This window comes from Phyllobates terribilis, unplaced genomic scaffold (assembly GCF_046119375.1).
Source record: "Phyllobates terribilis strain yellow unplaced genomic scaffold, ASM4611937v1 Scaffold_1__5_contigs__length_1240528914, whole genome shotgun sequence".
Lineage (NCBI taxonomy): Eukaryota > Metazoa > Chordata > Amphibia > Anura > Dendrobatidae > Phyllobates > Phyllobates terribilis.
Genome location: NW_027362761.1, coordinates 542655007 through 542674365, shown reverse-complemented (window position 1 = coordinate 542674365; position 19359 = coordinate 542655007).

The window sequence follows — 19359 nt, the reverse complement described above, 5'->3', positions numbered from 1 at the left end:
GCACAAGAGGAGTGGGATGCCACGCCTCTGCACAAGAAGAGTGGGATGCCACGCCTCTGCACAAGAAGAGTGGGATGCCACGCCTCTGCACAAGAAGAGTGGGATGCCACGCCTCAGCACAAGAAGAGTGGGATGCCATACCTCAGCACAAGACGAGTGGGACATCATGCCACAAGAGGAGTGGGATGCCATACCTCAGCACAAGAGGAGTGGGATGTCATGCCACAAGAGGAGTGGGATGCCACGCCTCAGCACAAGAGGAGTGGGATGCCACGCCTCAGCACAAGAGGAGTGGGATGCCACGCCTCAGCACAAGAGGAATGGCATACCACGCCTCAGCACAAGAGGAATGGCATACCGTGCCTCAGAACAAGAGGAGTGGGACGCCATGCCACAGCACAAAAGAAGTGGAACGCCATGACACACCACAAAAGGAGTGGGATGCCATGGCTCAGCACAAAAGGAGTGGGATGCCGTGCCTCAGCCCAAGAAAAGTGGGATGCCGTGCCTCAGCCCAAGAAGAGTGGGATGCCATGGCTCAGCACAAAAGGAGTGGGATGCCGTGGCTCAGCACAAAAGGAGTGGGATGCCGTGGCTCAGCACAAAAGGAGTGGGATGCCGTGCCTCAGCACAAGAGGAGTGGGATGCCGTGCCTCAGCCCAAGAAGAGTGGGATGCCATGGCTCAGCACAAAAGGAGTGTAATGCCGTGGCTCAGAACAAGAGGAGTAGGACGCCATGCCTCAGCACAAAAAGATTGGGATGCCATGCCTCAGCACAAGAAGAGTGGGATGCCATGCCTCAGCACAAGAAGAGTGAGATGCCACGCCTCAGCACAAGAGGAGTGGGATGCCACACCTCAGCACAAGAGGAGTGGGATACCACACCTCAGCACAAGAGGAGTGGGATGCCACACCTCAGCACAAGAGGAGTGGGATGCCACACCTCAGCACAAGAGGAGTGGGATGCCACGCCTCAGCACAAGAGGAGTGGGATGCCACGCCTCAGCACAAGAGGAGTGGGATGCCATGCCTCAGCACAAGAGGAGTGGGATGCCACACCTCAGCACAAGAGGAGTGGGATGCCACGCCTCAGCACAAGAGGAGTGGGATGCCACGCCTCAGCACAAGAGGAGTGGGATGCCACACCTCAGCACAAGAGGAGTGGGATGCCATGCCTCAGCACAAGAGGAGTGGGATGCCATGCCTCAGCACAAGAGGAGTGGGATGCCAGTGGTAGAAAAGTAAAAAGAAATTGACAACTTGATTGTGACAGGATCATGTAAAGCCTGGTGTCTCTATGATAACACTGATCTGCTAGAGACAGAAAATGCAAGTAGGGAAGCTCTTCTTGGGATACCGGTCATCAACCATCTCACACTCCTATATTCTTAGATTGGAGATTTATGTTGGCATCACATTATCCTTTGCTATGTTGTGTCTTGTGAACTCCCTTTAGGGAATATAACATGCTTTTATGACTGCTGAAGCTGTGACCTTGCCCCCCATTATTCACTACCAGAACTCTACGAAGGACCTGGCAACATCAATAATGTGTAGAAGGAAAGTGACATCATTATAGGGAAGTCTTCTTTACAGTTAGAGTAGTAAAGCAGAGGGATGATCTCCCCATTGGTAGTAATCGCAGATATAATGACAATATTTAATAAAGGGGATGCTTATTTGATGACAAATGGAATTAAAGGTTAGAGTTTATCTAACAATTATAGATATGTAATCGATTTAAAGAAATGATTAGACTGCAGTGTGGGGCAGCGAGTAATTCTTTGCTACAAGATAAATCCTATGGATTGTATAATTTCTCCTTGCACACTGAACTAGTGTACGGTACACATCCATATGGCAGTCAGAGCAGTTGTTAATTAATGTATTCCCCCAGAGAGGGAAAAAAAGCATTGGTCGCAGTGGATAATGCATAACCTTGGGGTCCAGGGTAGAATTGTCCTTTAAAGTGTAGCTGTCGTTTCAGGAGAACTTGCAGCAGAATCTCTGTATCTATAGAATCTCTTCCCCATCCATAGAATATTATAAGTACCAACTGTCATCTCCTTTCTTAGTAATAGAAGGATCTGTCTTCTAGATTTCAACCGTGAACTGAGAGTGAAAGATCAGTCCAGGAGGAGAAAGAAGCAGATTTCTTTAAGTTATTGCATATTTTTATGTGCACTACATATTATATAATAAGAGTTAAAATGACGGTTATTCATAAAGCGATACAACCACATTGATTTTCCAGCCTGACTGTGACAGGTCGCCACGTCTGACCCCGAGGTGCTACATACTAACGACATGATGAACATAATGAACGTCAATCAGGAAATGTCAGATCACTGCGAGCAATAAAGACATAAAAGCATGTTGACTTGTTACAGTGTAGCCGGTTCATGTACCCGATAGATGCTGTGTACACAGTCCTACACGGAGCAGTAAATGTCTGAGCGTGCCCCGATTGTGTACTTAGCACTACTATAATGGACTCTTTATTGCGTCCGCACATGATTACTAGGCTATATGATTATTTCTATGGGGTCATTAAGCGCGCGTCATTTATGGAGCGATTACATATTGATTTTATGATAAGTAGAGCTATATAGAAAATACTGGACTGTTCAGAAAGAAAATACTACTGCCCTGCAGGGTCAGCACAAGGCTACGCAGCCGCATAGCAGCAGTCTGCCAATGTATGGAGGATTATTTATTTTGGCATTCTCTCATAGTTTCATGGAGGGGCAACATTTAGCAGTAATATTCCAGCACTATACGGCATAATTATTGGGCGCTGTATGATGGTATCGTGCAGGTACGCAATGACACTGTTATACTGACATTGTATGGTGATGTTGTTTAGGCACTGAATGCTACTGTTACTTATCGCTCAATGACAATGGTAGATAGGCATCATAATGTAGACAGTGTATGGAATTATTATTAGGCACTATATGTCGGTATTTTATAGTCATTTTAGGGAATATTTGTCATTTTATGGTACTGTTATTTGACTGTATGGTGGTATTACTTGGGGTATTACTTGGGAACTGTATGGGAATATTATTTGGCATTGTATGGTACTGTTATTTGATAGTAGTATGGTGCCATTATTTTGGTATTGTAGGGGAATATTATTTGACATTTTATGGTACAGTTATTTGACTGTATGGTAATTATATTTGCTACTGTATGATGCTAATATCAGGTTATTGTGTGCGCATAATATACTGCATTGTATGCCACTGGTATATGGTAAGTAGACACTGTATTGGGGCCATATGTTGGTGTTATGTAGTCCAAAGACATACTGATAGGGAATTTAGATTGTGAGCCCCAATGGGGACAGCGATGATGACGTATGTAAAGCGCCGTAGAAATTAATGGCGCTATATGAGTAAAATAGATACTGAATGATATTATAAATTTGACTTTTTGTAATGTTTGGCATTTGCTAGATACCCGTGTATTGGATATTATGTGCTATTTTATGACACCATTATTAATCACTGCATGCTACTATTTGTCATGTTACCATTCGAGCACTTCATAGCACTGCACTATGTAGCAGCCTTATGTGGCATTAAATAATGTTATATGGTAATGTTTGACATCTTTTATTTGTTAGTATTATGACTTCATATATTTTACTTATTCAGGTGTAAGGGTGTGACGGAGAATGTCGTGTTCCTGCCCCTGAAGATATCAAATTGTGTAGTGTAAACTATGACATGCGGTTTTACTGCGTTTTATTGTGTAATGTGAAATGTACAAGAGGGAGCCGAAGCACAAAACAACGATCTATAGCCAATTATATTGAAAAATGTGAAACAATCTTTATTAAACATATAGCCACAGGAAGTCTGGAGAGACTATTGAATGCAAAAAATACATACACAAGCCTAAAAACCTTTTTAGGCTTGTGTATGTATTTTTTGCATTCAATAGTCTCTCCAGACTTCCTGTGGCTATATATCACATTTTTCAATATAATTGGCTATAGATCGTTGTTTTGTGCTTCGGCTCCCCCTTGTATATAGTCTATTTGACGATTAGCCTCTTTATATATATCCAATGAGTAAGTTGCAATATGGATAGTATGTTTATATTTTATTTTATAACTTTGGTAGTATGCAACTTGATACTCTATCCTAATTATCCCGTTAATGTGAAATGTGTAGAGTGTAATGTGACTAATGTAAGTGATGCTGCTGTGTGGGTACTACAAGGTAACGCCTAAGGTAACTCTGGTACACTCACCCCAGGGGTAGGGAAAGCATAGGACATAGGGTAGTGACTTTAGATATAGATTAGGGTTTAAGGCCCAGAGCAGTAACAGAGCAAGCTAGGTAGTGGTGGGCCTTATTAGTACTAGTTAGTGAGAGTTAGTGAAAGTGTATGATATAGTTAAATGTTTGGGATTGGCCCAGGATGGGAGGGGTAGGGTCAAGTAAAAAGGGGAACCACTTCCTGGTGTAGTTAAAGTCAGTGTGAGGTTTGTGTGAAGATAAAGTTCAATTGGCAGTGGGCAGAAGGCACGTGAAGTACATATTGCTCTGGCAGTATGAGGTCGTACCAGATTTCCTCTGGACCTTCCTGCAGCGTCTTGGGCCTACGGTCCAAACTAGGCACTCGTGAGTGTGCCTTAATCCCTTCCATACAGAGGAAGCTGAACGGGGAACCGCGTGAGGGAAACGTAAGGGATCTCGGTAATGCTGGGGTGCAGGATGGGGAGTCCCTAGGGCTAACCTGGTAAAGTAGGGATAGTCAGAGCTAAACGTAAGCAAATACTTGAAATGTACTGTGTTGATGGAACTGAAGGGTGCTGTGCTCAATACTGCATGTTAGCGACTGATGTAATTGAACAGTCCAATAAAGTTGAACTTGTTACACATCAGGGGACACCCGGTTTGTTATGTGTGGATGATCCAGGAGCTAAGGACGTGGGTGTAGCGGAGGCCTCCGGCCTACAAGTGAGTGCAAAGCAAACTTCACAGCACAACACATACACTCGTGGTCAAAATTGTTGGTACACCTCATTTAATGAAAGAAAAACCAACAATGGTCACAGAAATAACTTGAATCTGACAAAAGTAATAATAAATTAAAAATCTATGAAAATGAACAAATGAAAGTCAGACATTGCTTTTCTGCTTCCACAGAATTTTTTAAAAAAAATTAAACTCATGAAATAGGCCTGGACAGAAATGATGGTTCTTCTTAACTTAATATTTAGTTGAACAACCTTTTGAGGCAATCACTGCAATCAAACGACTCCTGTAACTGTCAATGAGACTTCTGCACCTCTCGACAGGTATTTTGACCCACTCCTCATGAGTAAACTGCTCCAGTTGTCTCGTGTTTGAAGGTTGCCTTTTCCAGACGGCATGTTTCATCTCTTTCCAAAGATGCTCAATAGGATTTAGGTCAGGGCTCATAGAAGCCACTTCAGAATAATCCAATGTTTTCCTCTTAGCCATTCTTGGGTGTTTTTAGCTGTGTGTTTTGGGTCATTATCCTGTTGCAAGACCCATGACCTGCGACTGAGACCAAGCTTTCTGACAATGAGCAGCTCATTTCTCTCTAGAATCCCTTGATAGTCTTGAGATTTCATTGTACCCTGCACAGATTCAAGACACCCTGTGTGAGATGCAGCAAAGCAGCCCCAGAATATAACAGAGCCTCCTCCATGTTTGACAGTAGGGACAGTGTTCTTTTCTTGATTTGCTTCATTTTTCCATCTGTGAACATAGAGCTGATGTGCCTTGCCAAAAACTTCCATTTTTGTCTCATCTGTCCATAGGACATTCTCCAAGAAGCTTTTTGGCTTGTCAACATATAGTTTGGCAAATTCCAGTCTGGCTTTTTTATGATTTTTTTTCAACAATGGTGTTCTCCTTGGTTGTCTCCCATGAAGTCCACTTTGGATCAAACAACGACGGATGGTGCGATCTGACACTGATGTTCTTTGAGCTTGAAGTTCACCTTTAATCTCTTTAGAAGTTATCCTGGGCTCTTTTGTTACCATTCGTATTATCCGTCTCTTTGATTTGTCATCAATTTTCCTCCTGCGGCCACATCCAGGGAGGTTGGCTACAGTCCCATGGATCTTACATTTCTGAATAATATGTGCAACTGTAGTCACAGGAACATCAAGCTGCTTGGAGATGGTCTTATAACCTTTACCTTTAACATTCTTGTCTTTAATTTTCTTTCTAATCTCCTGAGACAACCCTTTCCTTTGTTTCCTCTGGTCCATGTTGAGTGTGGTACACACCATGTCACCAAACAGCACAGTGAGTATCTGTAGCCCTATATACAGGCCCACTGACTTATTACAAGATTGTAGACACCTGTGATGCTAATTAGTGGACACAACTTGATTAAACATGTCCCTTTTCTCACATTATTTTCAGGAGTACCATCATTTCTGTCCAGGCCTATTTCATGAGTTTAATTTTTTTTTAAATTCTGTGGAAGCAGGGTTGTAAAGCAATGTCTGACTTTCATTTGTTCGTCTTCATAGATTTTTTTTATTTATTATTACTTTTGTCAGATTCAAGTTAATTCTGTGACCATTGTGGGTTTTCCTTTCATTAAACGAGGGGTACCAACAATTTTGACCACATGTGTATAGACTGGGACACTGTTTGTTTATAAAGTGCCAGGGCGTGGAGAAGCATCAGTTCGCGTACGGCTATCGCCCTGGGCACCTTACACAGGCACTGTATAGCATTGTAATGTGGCATGGTGTGACACTATGTGACAGCTTTAGTGCAACTGAATGGTATTATACAACTGGGGTACAAACTCAATATTCGTAGTTATTTATATTATATGGAGAAAAATATTGGGAGAACGCTCGGCTGACTCCATAAGTGCAGAGTCCAGACCTCCTCTGGTATAACATCAGCACAAACACTGCGCCCCCGACCAGGAGCTTTATGGCCGAGTAGCTGCATACAGCCGTAGATCACCAAGCACAATGCTGAGCATCGGATAGAGTGGTGTAAAGCCGTCACCACTTGACTCTGGAGCAGTGAAAACATGTTCTGGCTGATTGATGAACGTTAAAACTGGGGTACAACTGCTACCTATGTACCCACTATAGCCATGTACCGGAAGTTATTAATGGGGATTTTTTCTTAAATGAATTTGATGAAAATGTATAAATGGACAATCAGCTTTTGTTTATTATTTTTTAGTTGAAGTTATAGGTTTATGATGAAGCTACATCTAATCTACAACACGTGGCCTCTCATTCCACTCCGGATCCAGTCTCCATCTCTGCATCTCGGGCTCCAGAGAAAAGCAGAAAACATTATCATCTTTTGTTTTCTTGGAGACATTATGTGATCGCTCCTGTTATGTCAGATTCGTCTGTAATTGTGTGAAACATGATGCACCGACACTTTCATGAGAAATCAATAGCTCATTTGTTTTCCCGTGTGTAATGGTCGGAGTGGTGGAGTAAACAGGATTTTATAGCTTTCTGTTTTTTTAATTTATTGGAAATGAAGATAAGACGTTGTTACTGAGAGTCAGCTGAATTTTAAAAGGGATAATAGGGTGTAAAAATGCCAATGCACCATAGATGACTGTCGATGGCCACCTGACAGATATCTCTCTGGAATAGAGCAGGTGTGAATAGATTCACAGGACCCGGTCCATTGACCATGACGGTAATCTGTGTCTGCTGGTTGGGAGCCCTGAGAACTGTCTCTTTCCTCCTGGCATCGATAACCGGCCTGGTAAACCGTCATAATGTAATGAGGCTGGCTAATCAGAAGAGCCAGGGATTATGGTAAGAGGTGACTCTCAGTACATTTACAGTGGTACCACATTTATATAGTTTTTCTATGTTTTGTCACTTTTACATAATAAAAGCAATTTTATAGAAAAAATAATTTTTTTGCATCGCTTTATTCTGAGAGCTATAACTTTTTTATTTTTCGGCTGATGGAGCTCTATGGTGGCTTGTTTTTTGCGGGACAAGATGACGTTTTCAGCGGTACCATTTTTATTTATATTCGTCTTTTTGATCTCGTGTTATTCCATTTTTTGTTTGGCAGTATGATGATAAAGCATTGTTTTTTGCTTTGTTTTTTATTTTTATTTTTTACAGTGTTCACTGAAGGGGTTAACTAGTGGGACAATTTTATAGGCCAGGTCGTTCCGGACGCGGCGATACCAAATGTGTACTTTTATTGTTTGTTTGTTTTTTTTCATAATAATATTTATTGATGGGTACATTATATTTTTATTTTTGGCGGATTATTTATTTATTTATTTTTTTTAGATTTTTACAATTTTTTTTAATTATTTTTTTTTTCACTTTTTTACTTTTATACTTTGTCCCACTATGGGACTTTCACTTTTTTTATTCTAATCGCCTGCATAGCATAGGAATGGAGAACCATACCTGTGCTATGTAGGCTGTCAGCGCTGCACAGGGAGAAGATAGTTTGGTCATGCACTGCGCATGACCAAACAATCTTCTTGCTGTCTGGTGACCCCGATGTTGTCATGACGACATCGGGTCGCCATGGCAACATCCGGGAAGCGGCGGCAGACAGTGCTGGAGGCCAAAAGAGGTGAGTAGTGCGATCACCTCCCCTTAGCCACCGCAATGCTGCGATCGACTTCGATCACAGCATTGCAGAGGTTAATGTGCCGGGAGCGGTGTGGGACTGCTCCCTGCACATTGTCACAGCTGACACCCGGTGCTATCAGCTGACGCCCGGTGGCAATCGTGCTCGCACAGCCTGTGTGCGGGCGCGATCGCAAAGACGTACTAATATGTATCAGGCTCTTAAAGACCAGGGCGCTGATACATATTAATACGTCTTGGGCTTTAAAGGGGTTAAAGGGTTTGTCCATTACTTAGACAACCCCTTTTTAAATACAATAGTTCCCCATAGAAACTAAAAAACACTCTTATACTCATCTCCCACATCGATGTCAGCATTAGGACAATAGGGACCTTGGTTTGCCATGTAAGCGCAGCACTCAGCTGGTCTTTGGCACTCCCATAAGAATGAATGGAGAAGGAGTGCATGTGATTGACCACACCTCCTTTTACTCGGAGCTCTTCACAGCGTCGGTTCCCAAAACAGGACCCCAGTGATTGGGAACTTATCCTCTTATCCTACTGATAGGGGATATGTTCCAAAATTGGAAATGCCCCTTAAAATTTGTAAGAGAGCCAAATATTGTAGCAGAGCTGCACAACCGCAACAGAGAGGGGCCAGAAGACAGCAGTTTCTGGTTTCATGAACTCATGCACTGGTTAGAAGTAGTCACCATCTTATTAAACAGTGCAGGTTTTTTTCCTTGCTAGCAGAGCAAGGGTTAAACTGTTCAGTTGAAGCTCCTAGAGCTTTCCTACCAGGATTGTCTCAGCTGTTCAGTGTTGGCCGCTTGCCTCTGGCACTTAGAGATGGTCATTGTTAGTTTTTGCTGCCTGGTTTTAGAATTGGAGGTGTAGTTCGTGGTTGGAGTTGGTGTTTGGAGATTTGTTCAAGAGATTGTTGCTTGGTGATTTGTCTGTGTGCACATCCTCATCCTCTCCTATTTGGTTTCTCCTTCCTTTAACTCCCCTGTGTCCCACTCTTTTGTTTAGTGAGTGTATGCTGTATGGTTGGTATTTTCATTTATCCCTGTTTGTCTTCCCTTGATTGTCTAGTTAGTGTGTTCCTATACACTGCATCTTCCCACTACCCTGGCAGTAACCAGACAGATAAGGGTTGATATAGGAGTGTAGCAAGGCATGTGAACCCGGCGTCTCCACCATCAGGAGTAATCTGGGTTACAGGGATAGACTAAGGCGCCCCTAGTTCTAGGGACCTGGTTAGCTCTCATAGTCCCATAGTCACTGCGTGACACTAATACAGGGAAGCAGACAAAGCAGTAGCATGATTTCCAACTACCTAAATACTCATGGCTGCTTTACACCACTCAACCCGACCTTGACATTGTGCTTGGTGATGCAGGGCACTCAGTGACCCCATTCTGTAATATGCATGGTGACCACTTTGTGACTGAGTTTCTGTGGTTCCTTCCAAATCTCAATATTACTCACAGGTGAGCAGGAAAAATTTAGGAGGAAGAAATGTCCTGACCTGAGTTGTTACCCCGGTAGCTCCTATTACAGGATCGTGTTGGTATCAGTGAGCTCTTTACCTTCAGCCATTCTGTCACATGTTGATAAAGGCAGACGGCATGGCGGGGGGCCAGCGGTCATACACTGAGGCAATGGAGCTGGGTGTTGTACAGTGGGGCAACCGGAATAGAACTGGGGGCAATGCGACTGAAGCTAGAACCTGAATTCAATGCATACAATGCCTTGAAAAAGTATTCATACCCCGTGAACGTTTCCAATTTTTTTTCATGTTACATCCACAAACTTAAATGTAGTTTATTGGTATTTTATGTGATACATAAAACAAGCACAAAGTAGCAAGTATTTGTGAAGAGTAAAAGAAATGATACATGGTTCTCTAATTGTTTTCAAAATATAAATCTGAAAATTGTGACGTTCATTTGTATTCTGCCCCTTGAGTCAATACTTTGTAGGACCACTTTTCGTTGCAATTGCTGCTGAAAGTCTTTTGGCTTATCTCTCTACCAGATTTGCACATCTAGAGGTGACATTTTTGCCCATTTTTCTTTGCACACTCGATGTAGCTCAGTGTGATTGGATGGAGATGAAAATTGCTGTTCACAGGCAAGTCTTGCTACAGATTCTCAATGGGATTTCAGTCTGGACTGTGACTGGACCGCTCATACACCTGAATATGCTTTGATCTAAAACCATCCATTGTAGCTCTGGCGGTATGTTTAGAGTCGTTGTCCTGCTGGAAGGTGAACCTACACCACAGTCTCAAGTCTTTTGCTGCCTCTAACAGGTTTTCCTCCAGTATTGCCTTATATTTATCTCCATCCATCTTCTCATCAACTTTGAAAAGCTTCCCTGTCCCTGCTGAAGAAAAGTCTCCACACAGCATGATGCTGCCACCACCATGTGTGACAGTGAGGATGGTGTTTTCAGGTTGATGTGCAGTGTTAGTTTTCCACCACACATAGTGTTTCGCATTTAACCCAAAAAGTTCTACTTTCATTTTATCTCACTGGAGCACCTTCTTCCACATGCTAACAGTGTCACCTACATGACTTTTTGCAAACTTCAAACAGGACTTCTGATGGCTTTCTTCTTTCCACTCTTCCATAAAAGCCAGATTTATTGACGGTATGACTAAGGGCTATGAGAGTATTCATCGAACGAGTGTGAATACTTTCGAGTCGTGCAAGTGGCCTGCATAACATCTGATCTGGTGTCAAACAAACCTCTGAGGCCTTCACAGAACAGCTGTAGTTATACTGAGAATAAATTAAACACAGGTGGACGCAATTTACTAATTATGTGACTTCTTATGTGAGGCAATTGGTCACTCAGGATTTTATTTAGATGTATCACACTATGGGGGGCTGAATACAAATAAACGTCACAATTTACACATTTATATTTTTAAAACATTTAGAAAACTGTCTATCATTTCCTTTACACTTCACAAGTATTTGCTACTTTGTGTTGATAGATCACATAAAATACATTTAATTTTGTAGGTGTAATGTGAAAAAATATGGAAAAGTTCATGAGGTGTGAATACTTTTTGAAGACACTGTAGGAGCAGTATTATAGCTGATATATTATTGTCCATAGGGGGCAGTATTATAGTATTTATGTTCTTGTACATAGGGAGCAGTATTATAGTAGTTATATTCTTGTACATAGGAGCAGTATTATAGTAGTTATATTCTTGTACATAGGAGCGGTATTATAGTAGTTATATTCTTGTACATAGGAGCGGTATTATAGTAGTTATATTCTTGTACATAGGAGCGGTATTATAGTAGTTATATTCTTGTACATAGGAGCAGTATTATAGTAGTTATATTCTTGTACATAGGGGCAGTATTATAGTAGTTATATTCTTGTACATAGGAGCGGTATTATAGTAGTTATATTCTTGTACATAGGAGCAGTATTATAGTAGTTACATTCTTGTACATAGGAGCGGTATTATAGTAGTTATATTCTTGTACATAGGAGCAGTATTATAGTAGTTACATTCTTGTACATAGGGGGGCAGTATTATATTAGTAATATTCTTGTACATAGGAACAGTATTATAGTAGTTATATTCTTGTACATAGGAGCAGTATTATAGTAGCTATATTATTGTACATAGGGGGCAGTATTATAGTAGTTATATTCTTGTATATAGGGGCAGTATTATAGTAGTTATATTCTTGTGCATAGGGGGCAGTATTATAGTAGTTATATTCTTGTACATAGAGGGCAGTATTATAGTAGTTATATTTTTGTACATAGAGGGCAGTATTATAGTAGTTATATTCTTGTACATAGGAGCAGTATTATAGTAGTTATATTCTTGTACATAGGAGCGGTATTGTAGTAGTTATATTCTTGTACATAGGAGCAGTATTATAGTAGTTATATTCTTGTACATAGGAGCGGTATTATAGTAGTTATATTCTTGTACATAGGAGCAGTATTATAGTAGTTACATTCTTGTACATAGGGGGGCAGTATTATATTAGTAATATTCTTGTACATAGGAACAGTATTATAGTAGTTATATTCTTGTACATAGGAGCAGTATTATAGTAGCTATATTATTGTACATAGGAGGCAGTATTATAGTAGCTATATTCTTATACATAGGGGGCAGTATTATAGTAGCTATATTCTTGTATATAGGAGCAGTATTATAGTAGTTATATTCTTGTTCATAGGAGCAGTAATATAGTAGTTATATTCTTGTTCTTAGAAAGTAGCATTATAGTAGTTATATTCTTGTGCATAGGGGGCAGTATTATAGTAGTTATATTTTTGTACATAGAGGGCAGTATTATAGTAGTTATATTCTTGTACATAGGAGCAGTATTATAGTAGTTATATTCTTGTACATAGGAGCAGTATTATAGTAGTTATATTCTTGTACATAGGAGCGGTATTATAGTAGTTATATTCTTGTACATAGGAGCAGTATTATAGTAGTTACATTCTTGTACATAGGGGGGCAGTATTATATTAGTAATATTCTTGTACATAGGAACAGTATTATAGTAGTTATATTCTTGTACATAGGAGCAGTATTATAGTAGCTATATTATTGTACATAGGAGGCAGTATTATAGTAGCTATATTCTTATACATAGGGGGCAGTATTATAGTAGCTATATTCTTGTATATAGGAGCAGTATTATAGTAGTTATATTCTTGTTCATAGGAGCAGTAATATAGTAGTTATATTCTTGTTCTTAGAAAGTAGCATTATAGTAGTTATATTCTTGTGCATAGGGGGCAGTATTATAGTAGTTATATTTTTGTACATAGAGGGCAGTATTATAGTAGTTATATTCTTGTACATATGGGGACAGTATTATAGTAGTTATATTCTTGTTCATAGGAGCAGTAATATAGTAGTTATATTCTTGTTCTTAGAAAGTAGCATTATAGTAGTTATATTCTTGTGCATAGGGGGCAGTATTATAGTAGTTATATTCTTGTACATAGAGGGCAGTATTATAGTAGTTATATTTTTGTACATAGAGGGCAGTATTATAGTAGTTATATTCTTGTACATATGGGGACAGTATTATAGTAGTTATATTCTTGTACATTGGGGCAGTATTATAGTAGTTATATTCTAGTACATAGGGGCAGTATTATAGTAGTTATATTTTTGTACATAGGGAGCAGTATTATAGTAGTTATATTCTTGTACATATGGGGACAGTATTATAGTAGTTATATTCTTGTACATTGGGGCAGTATTATAGTACTTAGAAAGGAATAAGTCCAGCTGTATAAGTCCATTAAAAATCCATTCTTCATTTATTTCATAGCTTCAAGTAGTATAAGATCCATTAAGTCACAGTCCAGACATGAAAAACATACACGTTTTGACGCAAAGCAGTGCGTCTTAATCATTGACAAGGATCTGTTGGCTGACTGAACATTTTAAACTAGTTCACCCTTCAGCCCCCACTCACCAGATCCGGCCACTAGATGGGATCAGCGGTGCAGAGAAACCTGGCAGGGGATTAACCCCTTACAGACTGAAAACACACATTACATCAAATATGCATTTCTCTATTCATAGTGGTAAATCAGATCCTGTCTGATATTGATACCATGCGGTGCCCCCTAGTGTTCAGCTGGTAGATCCACCAGGTTTCCCGGCTTATTAGTTTTCTTTTAATATCACCACCCCTGGATAGGATATTTAACCCTTTCTATGCTTGACACTTCAAAAGAAGACACATCACCTCCATGGCTATTAATAAAATGTTTGGAAATTGCTGAACTTTTATTAATGATTTTGCTGATGGCGTCTGAGAGGTGACGTCTTATCCTGATTTTCAGTGATACTGGGCGTTGTAGTACAGGCGCGACAGCGTAGTGGAAATAACTGGCAGAAACAGTGGGGTGCAGTCATCCGAGTTTACTCACAGTTATTTAGGTTCTTCAGGTGGCATTGTACAGGTGTCAGCCTCCCACATCGCGCTGCGTTTACCAGGCAGAAGTTCAGCACTCCCTCAAGTATATCAGAAGCACTTAACGGGACCCCTCTCTTCATGTTCTCTTCTTAGCCAACTTCCCATGCTTGGTCTTCTCCCTCCTGCCCTGCGCCCCACCACACAAAGTCCCGATCAGGTACCTTGAGATCCCTTTTCGGCGGCTTAGGTGCGAATGTGGCAACTGCACCCTGAAAGTGCAGAAGCCTCCAGTTTTCCAGCCGAGACCTGAAGTAATGACTCGCCCCCTGGGCCGTGGGGCACTCGGATCCGGGCAATAGGGAGCGATGGGGGTAGTAGTGGCAACCCGGTTCCGTGGCTCAGGGTGGTCAGGCCAGTGGTAGTCCGTTATGTGCTATTGATTATGTCCGACTACGCCACCCGTGGATTTGCGGTCATTAGGAACCGCCGCTGTAGGGCAGACCGCTGGGGCTGATGATATATGCAGCTGGGATGGTGTGACTCCCCACGGGAAGAGTGCGGCCCCAGGGCAGTGTGGTGGATGGTGGGAGTGATGGTAGAGAGAGTCCCAGTGCCGATAGTGCTGGAGGAGCAAGGAGCACACAGACAACAAGTTGCAGTCCAGGGTCTTTACTAAAACAGGTAAACTGACCCATAAACAGTCCCGGCTAGGAGGGGACCTGGATGTCTGAGAGCAACGGGGAAATTGGCCCTGGTCAGGGTGAGGGTGTAGGCCTACCGTGCTTTCTGCGCTCCTTCTGGCTATCTCCTCGTTATAGGGTAACAGCCCACGTTTCCGAGCTTTCCGTGTATTCTCGCCTGTATGGCCTGCGACGTGGGTTCCTTTCTGCTCCCAGCCTTGTACGGCTTTACTGGTCCCTTCGGTTGTGGCAGGGCCTCCAGGCTTCTTAGGCCAAGGAATATACAGTCCCTTGCGAACTGGTTATCTGCTGGAGAATGTGGAATCCTCCCAGCCTCAGACACCAAAGTCTGGTAAAGTAAGTCTTTTATCTGCCAAGACAGGCTCTCTTCGCCTCTTGTCTCTGGCTTGTGGCTCTCCTCCTGCCACACTTCCTCTTAGGTGCAGTGCAACTGTCTGTCCCTGCTCTGCTCTGGGACAAGTCTCAGTGCTGAGACAGGCCATCAAGTTCTCTCTAACCCTGCTCTCAGTACCAGCTTTTATAGGGGCAGCCAGCTCCCCCTACTGGCCTGAGACAGGAGGCATTGCATGCTAATGTTCCCCTGACTAGAGAACCTCCCCCTTGCTCTCAGACACAGCTTTAATTACACTTGTGGCATCCAGGCCAGGGTGACACAGTAACACGGCTGGTCCAGGGACCGGTTCCCTTCTTGCGGCCTGATCCCACTGAAACTTGGCAGATTCGGGTGTACGGGTGCCGTCCTGCACTCACCGTACCCCCTGGGATCCCTTCTGTTACTGGAGCCTTTCTCCTCCGCTCCCCTCTCACTCTTGGGCCTCTCTTACTAGGCCCCACTCAGGAGCAGAGCTCCTGAAGAGACTCTGCTCCTCAAACTGCTCCTCTCCTCTTCTCTCTCTCTGAATCCACCCCTACACATGATGGCTTCCCTTCTTATATATATATCTTCAAGTGCTCCCCAGTTCTGCGTCCTCCACCCACACCCACTACTGGTTCCCCCCACTCCAGCCAGGGACGGGGCAGCAGAAGAAGTGCATAATGCCCTTCCAGCCGGCCTGGAGCAGTGTAGTGTTGAGTGCAGGTGTTGGGGTTCTGGCCAGCACTCCCTCCTTACCTGAGAGAAGGAGACACCACACCTCTGGGTGAGGTGCAGTACCTCTGTGGCGACTGAACCCTCAGGGGCGCCACACTTGCACCAGGTGCATATATTGTGCCCACACTAGTAGGGAGCCAGTTCTCCTTTTTATTATTGTTATCATTGAGATAGAGGCTGGGAGACAGAATATCTCCTAAAGTGGAAGCTTTTTTTGCAATAAATTTCACAGGATTTGTCAGGATTTTCTCTAGTTTTTTATCTTGATATAATATAGGTAATCTTTTTTTAATAATGTTAGTAATATTTGAGAAGTGTGGACTATATGTGTTAGAAAAAACTACTCCCTCGTTTCTATCTATATGATTGGACCTATATTTATGACACTTTTTCCTTTCTCCTGTTTCTTTTAGCATCTCTGCTCTGTCTTTGTGGCTGATTATGATTTCAGCTCTGTCTAACATCCACTTGGAGTAACCCCTTCCTGTCAGTCTTACTCGGACCTCATCTTTGGCTTTTTCAAACGTTTCCTGCAGAGATGAATTCCTTTTGAACCTATACAACTCTCCAAGAGGAACGTTCTTAATTACATTTTTCTGGTGACATGACTGTGCCAGTAAGGTGGAATTTGTGGCCGTACTTTTGCGATAGGGGGACACTACAACTTGATTCACAGAATCCAAACTGAGCGTCACATGCAGAAAATTAATAGAGCTGATTCCAATTGAATGAGTAAATCTCAGATTCATTCCATTGTCATTAAAATGCTGGATAAATTCTGACGCGGATTCTACCGTCCCGTCCCACACCAGGAGGATGTCATCGATATAACGACCCATCCACCTGATGTGGGCAGAAAGGGGATCCGCGCCGGAAAAAACAAAATCCTGTTCCCAGGCTGCCGGCGAGAGCCCCGCAACCATCGGGTCATGGAGCTGCGACGGGTACAAGGACTCGACGTTGCAGGTAATAAAAATACAATTCTCAGACAGCCTAAAACCAGGAAAATGGCCGCCGACTCGGCAGAGTGCATGCGCCGGCTCCGGCGGCCATTTTCCTGTAGAGCACAGCTTCAGGAACATGGCTGCGGCCACCGGAAGCCGCTCACTCTGCTCTGCAAACTCCGCTCACAGCAATACACCAGCCCCGGTACCCGGCCAGGCCCGGCCCCCAGCCAGATACCGGCCCGCCTCACCTCTTCTTCTGCCGCTGCCCTGCGATCCCGCTCCACCACCAACGGTAAGTTGCGTTCGGACCATAAGACGCACCCCCCATTTCCCTCCCAAATTTGGGGGGGGGGGAGTGCGTCTTATGGTCCGAAAAGTACGGTATTTAAATCCAAAAGTGTATGATATACATCCAGTTCTTTTGTTGGAGAAAAAGAGAGTCCTTTGGAGAGGATTTTTTGTTGCATTTCAGATACTATGTAACTGGATAGGTTTATTACTGTGCTTTCCTCTGCTTTTTCCTCAGGGAATATCTTCCTATGTCTCTTTACAGCTCTCCTACCTCTCCCTTTTCCTCCTCCGTTTTTTGGAGCTGAATGTTCTGAATCAGGTCTCCTCTGTAATGTTGTTTGCTGATTCTTCATGTAGTGTGATGTAACTCCTCCAGATTTTCTTGCAAAAAGACCTGAGGAGTCATCCGTATCATTATCTTCGGAGTTCTCCCAGGAAGTATATGAAGTATCCGTATCAGGAAAAAACACTATATGTCTCCGATCATCAGTTTTATCTCCACTCTGTTTGAGAATTGATTTTTTGCGTCCTTTCCTACGCTCGCTAGACCAGGAATACACCTCATTGCAGTTGTAATCATTACAGTCTCTTTGATATTTAGATTGTTTAATCTTGGTAATCTGGTCTAACTTTACCAGGTTGGTTTTTATGTTATCCGACCATTGATTAAATTTTCTAAGAGACTTATATTGCTGTAATGCATTCTTGGTCTCTTGGATTTCAAGTCTGATAGCTGATAATAAAGATTCCTCCTCTTCTATAATGAGGTCCATTAGTTTAAAAGAGCATTCGTTAAGGGTATTGAACCATTTTTTCTCAAAATCCTCAGAGAAATGAGTAGTGGATAGTTTTTTTTTAATCCTCAATCCCCTTGGAATCATATCTTGATCAATGTAAGATTTTAAAGTGGTACAATCCCACCACATCCAAAGCTCTTTAATTCTCTGTTTTTCCTGAGTTCATCTAATTTTTGGGTGTCAGGAGTACCGTATTTTTCGGACCATAAGACGCACTTTCTTCCTCCAAAATTTTGGAGGAAAATGGGGGGTGCGTCTTATAGTCCGAATGTTGGGGGGGGTGTATATTTATGTGTGGTGTGGGGGGAGCGGTATCGGTGGAGGAGCGGGGCACAGGAAGCGGCAGCCGCCTACTGCAGCCTACACTGTCCCCGCTGCTAAAGTAAATGAATATTCACTGCTCCCCACGCCCATTGGGCGTGGGGAGCACTGAATATTCATGCTCCTTAATAGCGGTATACAGTGTAGCCGCGCTGCGGCTGCTGCCGGCTATCTCCTGTGCCCGCTGTTAAAGTGCATGAATATTCAACCTCTCTCCACGCCCATGGGCGTGGGAAGGGGGTGAATATTCATGCCCTTTAATGAGCAGGCACAAGAGATAGCCGGCAGCCCCAGCGCGGCTCTGCTGTGTGCTATGAAGGAGAGTGAAGTCACTGCTCCCCGCACACACAGATCCGGCGTGGGGAGCAGTGACTTCCGGCAGCTGATCTCTCCTTGTGAGCTGCGCATGGCAGTGACGCCATGCGCGACTCACATGGAGAGATCAGTGCAGGCAGACCGGACGCAGAGCTGGAGGAGAGAAGAGAGGTGAGTAGGAGTGTTTATGACGCGCCCCTGGGCCTGTGTCGCGCTGCGTTGCGCACGCGGGAGCTTACCCGGAGCCGGATCTGTTGAGGGTTGTAGTCTCGTGGCGGTGACCCGGTCCGTGCCCAGGGAGTCAAACTGGACGGCAGTAGATGTAGTACGACTACGCCACCCGTTGAATGCAGCTTATGGAGCTG